This window comes from Pan troglodytes, chromosome 1 (assembly GCF_028858775.2).
Source record: "Pan troglodytes isolate AG18354 chromosome 1, NHGRI_mPanTro3-v2.0_pri, whole genome shotgun sequence".
Taxonomy (NCBI): domain Eukaryota; kingdom Metazoa; phylum Chordata; class Mammalia; order Primates; family Hominidae; genus Pan; species Pan troglodytes.
Window position 1 is genome coordinate 203,789,404 of NC_072398.2, and position 7,235 is coordinate 203,796,638.

The 7,235-nt window shown below is 47.0% G+C and overlaps 1 pseudogene; it reads left to right on the forward strand.

Moving 5' to 3' along the window:
* The first annotated feature begins 609 nt into the window (after positions 1-609).
* LOC101057117 (MICOS complex subunit MIC19-like) lies at positions 610-1,757 on the forward strand (annotated as a pseudogene).
* Positions 1,758-7,235: the final 5,478 nt, after the last annotated feature.

Genomic DNA, 7,235 nt, shown 5'->3' on the forward strand with positions numbered 1-7,235 from the left:
ACAGAGTCTCGCTCTGTCGCCCAGGCTGGAAGGCAGTGGTGCAATCTTGGCTCACTGCAACCTCTGCCTCCCTGGTTCAAGTTTACGACCAGCCTGGGCAACATAGCAAGATCTCATCTCTACTTTTTTTTTGGTAGAGACAGTTTCCCCATGTTGTTGCCCAGGCTGATCTTGAACTCCTGAGCTCAAGTAATCTGCCTGCTACTCAGCTACTCAGCTACTCAGGAGGCTGAGGCAGGAGAATCGCTTGAACCTGGGAGGTGGCGGTTGCCGTGAGCTGAGATTGCGCCAATGCACTCCAGCCTGAGTGACAGAGCAGGACTCCGTCTCAAAAAAAAAAAGAGGGGGATTTTTCCTCTCAGAAGTCACCCCTCTCTCACTAGAGACAGAGCTGTTTTCCTTTCTCTTTCTTTCTCTTTCTCTTGCCTATTAAACCTCTGCTCCTAAACTCCTCATGTGTCCATGTCCTAAATTTTCTTGGTGTGAGATGATGAACCCTGGGTACTTACCCAGACAACATAGTTGCTTCATATTGGGGACCTTGTCCAGGATACCAAGGTACATCATTCATTGAAACAGTGAGTAGGGGCCGTGGCCTTGCTCCCGCCGTGCGGGAAAAGAATCCAGGCCCTTCCACGCGCGTGTGGGCGCGGGGGCCCCGAAGTGCTCGTGGTTCCGCGCTAGGTCTCTGCTGGGGCAGGAACCGGAGCCATGGGTGGGACCACCAGCACCCGCCGGGTCACCTTCGAGGCGGACGAGAATGAGAACATCACCGTGGTGAAGGGCATCCGGCTTTCGGGAAATGTGATTGATCGAATGAAGGAATCCTCTCCATCTGGTTCGAAGTCTCAGCGGTATTCTGGTGCTTATGGTGCCTCAGTTTCTGATGAAGAATTGAAAAGAAGAGTAGCTGAGGAGCTGGCATTGGAGCAAGCCAAGAAAGAATCTGAAGATGAGAAACGACTAAAGCAGCCAAAGAGCTGGACCGAGAGAGGGCTGCTGCCAATGAGCAGTTAACCAGAGCCATCCTTCGGGAGAGGATATCTAGCGAGGAGGAACGCGCTAAGGCAAAGCACCTGGCTAGGCAGCTGGAAGAGAAAGACCGAGTGCTAAAGAAGCAGGATGCATTCTAGAAAGAACAGCTGGCTAGACTGGAGAAGAGGAGCTCAGAGTTCTACAGAGTCACCACTGAACAATATCAGAAAGCTGCTGAAGAGGTGGAAGCAAAGTTCAAGCGGTATGAGTCTCATCCAGTCTGTGCTGATCTGCAGGCCAAAATTCTTCAGTGTTGCCGTGAGAACACCTGCCAGACCCTCAAATGCTCCACTCTGGCCACCCAGTATACGCACTGTGTCAATCATGCCAAACAGAGCATGCTTGAGAAGGGAGGATAAAAACTTTCAGAATGAGCAAAACACCATCAACGTTAACTCCAGAGATGGAACATTGTTTTTCCTAGTGAGAAAACAACCCATTTGAAGAGAAGACCACTAATGAGAAGACCACTAAAGAGAGACACCAAGAATGGATTCAGCAGAATCATTTCACATTTTGAACAGCAGCAATTTGAAGGGCCAAAGCCTTGATCAGGGATCAGTCATTAAAGGACACTCTTCAGTATTAGCAAACCCTCTTATGATGATTAAAAGAGAAGGGCAGCCCTCTCCACCTTTTGGTACTTTCTATTCAACTTCCACTGACCATAAAATGTTTCTCTTCTGAACAAGCCCCATCATTTGGTGAACCTCCACCCTAACAAAGTAGGATGGGGTGGGGGGCTAAATTAATTGGAGTAAGGTGAGGAGAGAGCCAGAAAACATAGATCTGGGGGCAGCAGTGCTGGGTGGAGAAAGCCAGAAAACAGATCTGGAGGCAGCAGTGCTGGATGGAATTGTCTAGGCTGTGGCATGTTGGTTTTGTCTCTCTTTCTTTTCTCCTTTGATTATATAAAAGCTATTTCATTTTAACTTATTATGGTGATTATACAGGCAAGAAGACAAAGAGGAGAGAAAATGTACCTCTTCTACTGGAATAATGTTTATGATTACAAGTGAGATAAGGTATTTTTATCAATACGAAGGCAACCTTGGCTGATATAACCTCTATAGTGAATACTCACATCTTTACTTCACTCACTATCAATAATAAATATATTTTCTGACAACGACTGGCAAAAAAAAAAAAACAAAAAAACAGTGAGTAGAGGAGCAGACTCCAACTCTGTCCTTTCATTTTGGGGCTCTCAGCCTCCATTTTATTTTATTTTATTTTACTTTGAGGCAGGATCTTCCTCTCTGACCCAGGCTGGAGTGCAGTAGTATAATCTCGGCTCACAGCAACCTCCACCTCCCGGGTTCAAATGATTCTCCTGCCTCAGCCTCCCAAGTAGCTGGGATTACAGGCCTGCACCACCATGCTGAGCTAATTTTGTATTGTTAGTAGAGATGGGGTTTTGTCGTGTTGGCCAGGCTGGTCTTGAACTCCTGACGTCATGTGATCTGCCTGCCTCAGCCTACCAAAATGATGGGATACCAGGTGTCAGCCACACCGTATCAGGCCTCCATTTTAGAACCAAATCAAATCACTAACAGGCATCCTTCAGCCATTTAAGAATGCGATTAGCATGGCTGTGTTCTTAAAGACTTAGATGTGAGGCTTGCTGAGGAGAACACGGAGAATCCCCCAGTACCCACAGATTGCTGGGCATATTAGCCATGTTTGAACCAGCTTCCTTTCACAGAGGACTTAGCTGTCATGTGGGGCTGGAAGAGGTCCTGGAAGTAACTGAGGATTTCTGGCTGAGGCTACCCCCTGGTGTTATCCAAAGGCTTCTGGACTGACCCCAGCCTCCGACCACCCGATGGGGTGTCAGCAACAGGATCTCCAACTTTTCTATCGTAATCTCCTCTTCTGTCCATGACTGCCATGTCTCCTATCCTTTCTGTGTATGCAGACAGCACCTCCTCAAGTCTGCATATAAAATCCAGTGCATCTGCCACTGGCCAGCCTTTTCCTCTCAGAAGTCCCCTCTCTTTCACTAGAGAAGAGAGCTGTTTTCCTTTCTCTTTCTCTTACCTATTAAATTTCTGCTCCTAAAAAAACAAACAAACAAAAACAAACAAACAAAAAAACCCAGGCACGGCGGCTCACACCTGTAATCCCAGCATTCTGGGAGTCGAGGCAGGCGAGCCATTTGAGGTCAGGAGTTCGAGACCAGCCTGGCCAACATGGTGAAACCGCATCTCTACTAAAAATACAAAAAAATTAGCTGAGCATGGTGGTGCATGCCTATAATCTCAGCTATTCGGGAGGCTGAGGCAGGAGAATCACTTGAGTCTAGGAGGCAGAAGTTGCAGTGAACCAAGATCATGCCACTGCACTCTAGCCTGGGTGACAGAGTGAGACTCCATCTCAAACAAAAAAAGAAAAATATAAAAATGAGGCCAGGCGCGGTGGCTCACGCCTGTAATCCCAGCACTTTGGGAAGCCGAGGCGGGCACATCACCTGAGGTCAGGAGTTCGAGACCAGCGTGGCCAATATGGTGAAATCCCCATCTCTATTAATAATACAAAAATTAGCTGGGCGTGGTGACACGCGCCCATAGTCCCAACTACTCGCGAGGCTGAGGCAGAAAAATCGCTTGAACCCAGGAGGCGGAGGTTGCAGTGAGCTGAGATCACATCATTGTACTCCAGTCTGGGCAACAAGAGCAAAACTCCGTCTCAAAAAAAAGGAAAAAGAAAAAGAAAACCAGATCTAGACTAGTCCTACATTCTATGGTCAGGAAGACTGAGACCCAGAAATACATCAGTGACTTGAGTAAGATCACACCATGCAATGGGTGGGAATCTGTAGATGTGATTTGGTGAACATTACAGGTTAAGTGCACCACACTTAGAAACAGACAGACCTGGGGCTCTGGTACTGGCTTAACCACAAAACTCTACAACTGGGATAACTTCTCTGGACCTCATATCTCTTCTGTAAAAGGAGGCGTTTACTTTGTATTTCTCTGCTGTAAAATCTCTTCTAATCCTTCACGTCCAGAGGTTCTAATTCGGTACTTTGTGTGCCCTCCTCTCACAGTGCCACCTCGTGGCTCACTATGAACCCTGCATCTTCTCTTCCTAAATTAAAATCTTTGTCATAGAGGATAGAAACCCTAATAGCGGACCATTCCCTTACTGTGAGTGATCTGGCTAACAGATCCCACTCCGATTTACTTTCCATGTGTAAGATGTGGGCATCACTTCAGTGCTGACACAGCTAGAAGATGTCGCAGGGCTTTTCCTGACCACCTGTCACACTCTACATTCACAGAACCAGGACTTTGTGACAGTGCTTTGGGTGGAGCTGTATCTTAATTTTCATTTTAAAAGTCTCCTCCTGGCTGGGTGCGGTGGCTCACGCCTGTAATCCCAACACTTTGGGAGGCCGAGGCAGGAGGATCACCTGAGGTCAGGAGTTCAAGACCAGCCTGGCCAACATGGTGAAACCGTCTCTACTAAAAATACAAAAATTAGCTGGGCATGGTGGCAGGCGCCTGTAATCCCAGCTACTTGGGAGGCTAAGGCAGGAAAATCGCTTGAACCTGGGAGGCGGAGGTTGCAGTGAGCTGAGATTGCACCACTGCATCCCAGCCTGGGCGACAAGAGTGAAACTCCGTCTCAAAAATAAAATAAAAGAAAATAAAAGTCTCCTCCTGCCCTGTGTCTGGTCTGTGGCATGACACTCACCTCCTTTGCCAGGCCCCAAGTTTGATTTATTTTTTCTCTTTCTCTGGACACAGCTCAGCTTATGACCAAGAGAGGAAACGGCAGGAGGAAGGCCATGAGCCTGTTAACATCAAGCTGGGGGAAGTGCCAGAAAGATTCCCAAGGTCCCTAACTGCAACAGCTCTGTGACCTTGGACAAGTTATTTAATTTTTCTTTTTTTTTTTTTTTTTTTTGAGATGGAGTCTCGCTCTGTCACCAGGCTGGAGTGCAGTGGCATGATCTCGGCTCACTGCAACCTCCACCTTCCGGGTTCAAGCAATTCTCCTGCCTCAGCCTCCCAAGTAGCTGGGACTACAGGCGCATGCCGCCACGCCCAGCTAATTTTTTGTATTTTATTAGAGACGGGGTTTCACCGTGTTGCCCACGCTGTTCTCCAACTCCTGAACTCAGGCAATCCGCCCACCTCGGCCTCCCAAAGTGCTAGGATTACAAGCGTGAGCCACCGCACCTGGCAAGTTATTTAATTTTTCTAAGCCTTAGGTTGCATCGTGGAGATAAAATTACTTGTCTCCCAGGTAGTTCTGAGAATTAGAAATACAGCTATGTGGGCCAGGTGTGGTGGCTCAAGCCTGTAATCCCAGAACTTTGGGAGGCCGAGGCAGGCGGATCACGAGGTCAGAAGTTCGAGACCAGCCTGGCTAATAGGGTGAAACCCTGTTTCTACTAAAAATACAAAAATTAGCTGGGCGTGGTGGTGCATGCCTGTAGTCCCAGCTACTTGGGAGGCTGAGGCAGAAGAATCACTTGAACCTGGGAGGTGGAGGTTGCAGTGAGCCAAGATCGCGCCACTGCACTCCAGCCTGGGTGACAGAGTGAGACTCCGTCTCAAAAAAAAAAAAGAAAAAGAAAAAGAAATACAGCTATGCGTTACTTAACAAGGAAACATTCTGAGAAATGCGTTATTAGGCGATTTCGTCATGTAAACATCATAGAGTGTACTTACACAAACCTAGATAGTATGGCCTCCTACACACCTAGGCTATATGGCATAGCCTATTGCTTCTAGGCTACAAACCTATACACCATGTTAGCGTACTGAACACCTTAGGCAATTGTAACACGATGGTAAGTATTTGTGTATCTAAACATACCCAAACATAAAAAATGTACAATAAAAACATGGTATTCCAATCTTATGGAACTACTGCTGTATATGTGGTCTGTAGTTGAGTAAAACATCATTATGCAGTACCTGACTGTAATATATGTAAAGTAATTAGTGCATAGTAGGTGATAAATAAATGGTAGTTGGTTATAATCACATACACCTTCTATTTGCTCACCACTAATCTCTGAACTCTAGGGGATGCGGAAGAGCTAGAGAAGAGAACCTAGCTGGCTTCCACACTGGTTGCAGAGAGCAGATCACTGGAGGCAGGATATAATGAAATGCAAATGACAGGTCACAGCCTGTGAGTGCTGCAGGAGCACAGTGCCAGCAGAGAATAATCATTCTCACGTCTCCATAACACATCACAGTGTTTACATTGTCCTTTAACATCTTTCTTTCTTTTTTTTTTTTTTTTTTTTGAGATGGAGTTTCGCTCTTGTTGCCCAGGCTACAGTGCAATGGCACAATCTCGGCTCACTGCAACCTCTGCCTCCCAGGTTCAAGCAATTCTCCTGCCTCAGCCTCCTGAGTAGCTGAAATTAAGGCATGTGCCACCACGCCCTACTAATTTTTGTGTTTTTAGTAGAGACAGGGTTTCGCCATGTTGGCCAGGCTGGTCTCGACCTCCTGACCGCAGATGATCCGTTCGCCTTGGCCTCCCAAAGTGATGGGATTCTAGGCGTGAGCCACTGCGCCCGGCCAATTGTCCTTTAACATTTATAATTTTACTTATAACAACTGTGAGGTTGATATTAACGTTATCATCTCCATTTTACAGTGACATGCCCAAGGTTGTATCACTAAGAAGTGGCAGAGGTGGCTTGAGCTTAGGGCATCCTCACTCAGAGGCTGCCTTCTTTTTACTCCCCAGAGAGTTTTCTAGATAACAAGTCTAGAAAGATAGGTCTTGAAGGGTGAGAGGCATCGGAGAAGCAGAGAAGGCTATTTAAGCAGTGACACTATCAAGAAACGGAAAAGGGTGGAAATTGGACCAGTGACCACCGGCAGTCCTCCAGGTAGGGAGAATGCCCTGATTCTATACCCTAAGATACACTAAGAACCTCTAGCCCAGCCTGGTTGGACAGAAGTCAGGGAGGCTTTCCTGGAGAAAGCAACATCGGAGCTGAGGCCTGAATGATGAGCAGGAGTTGGCCTGAGCTCCCAGGCAAAATAACTATCAGGAGCACATTTGGGGAACTGGAAATAGTTCAAACAGGCAGGAGCAGAGTATGGCTAAGAATGAGGCTGTGGTCAGATGGGGCAGGGCTTTGTAACCCACATTAAGATCTTGGACTTTATCTCAGGCCACTAAGGACTCAATGCTTTGTTTACCGAGAAAATTTGAGC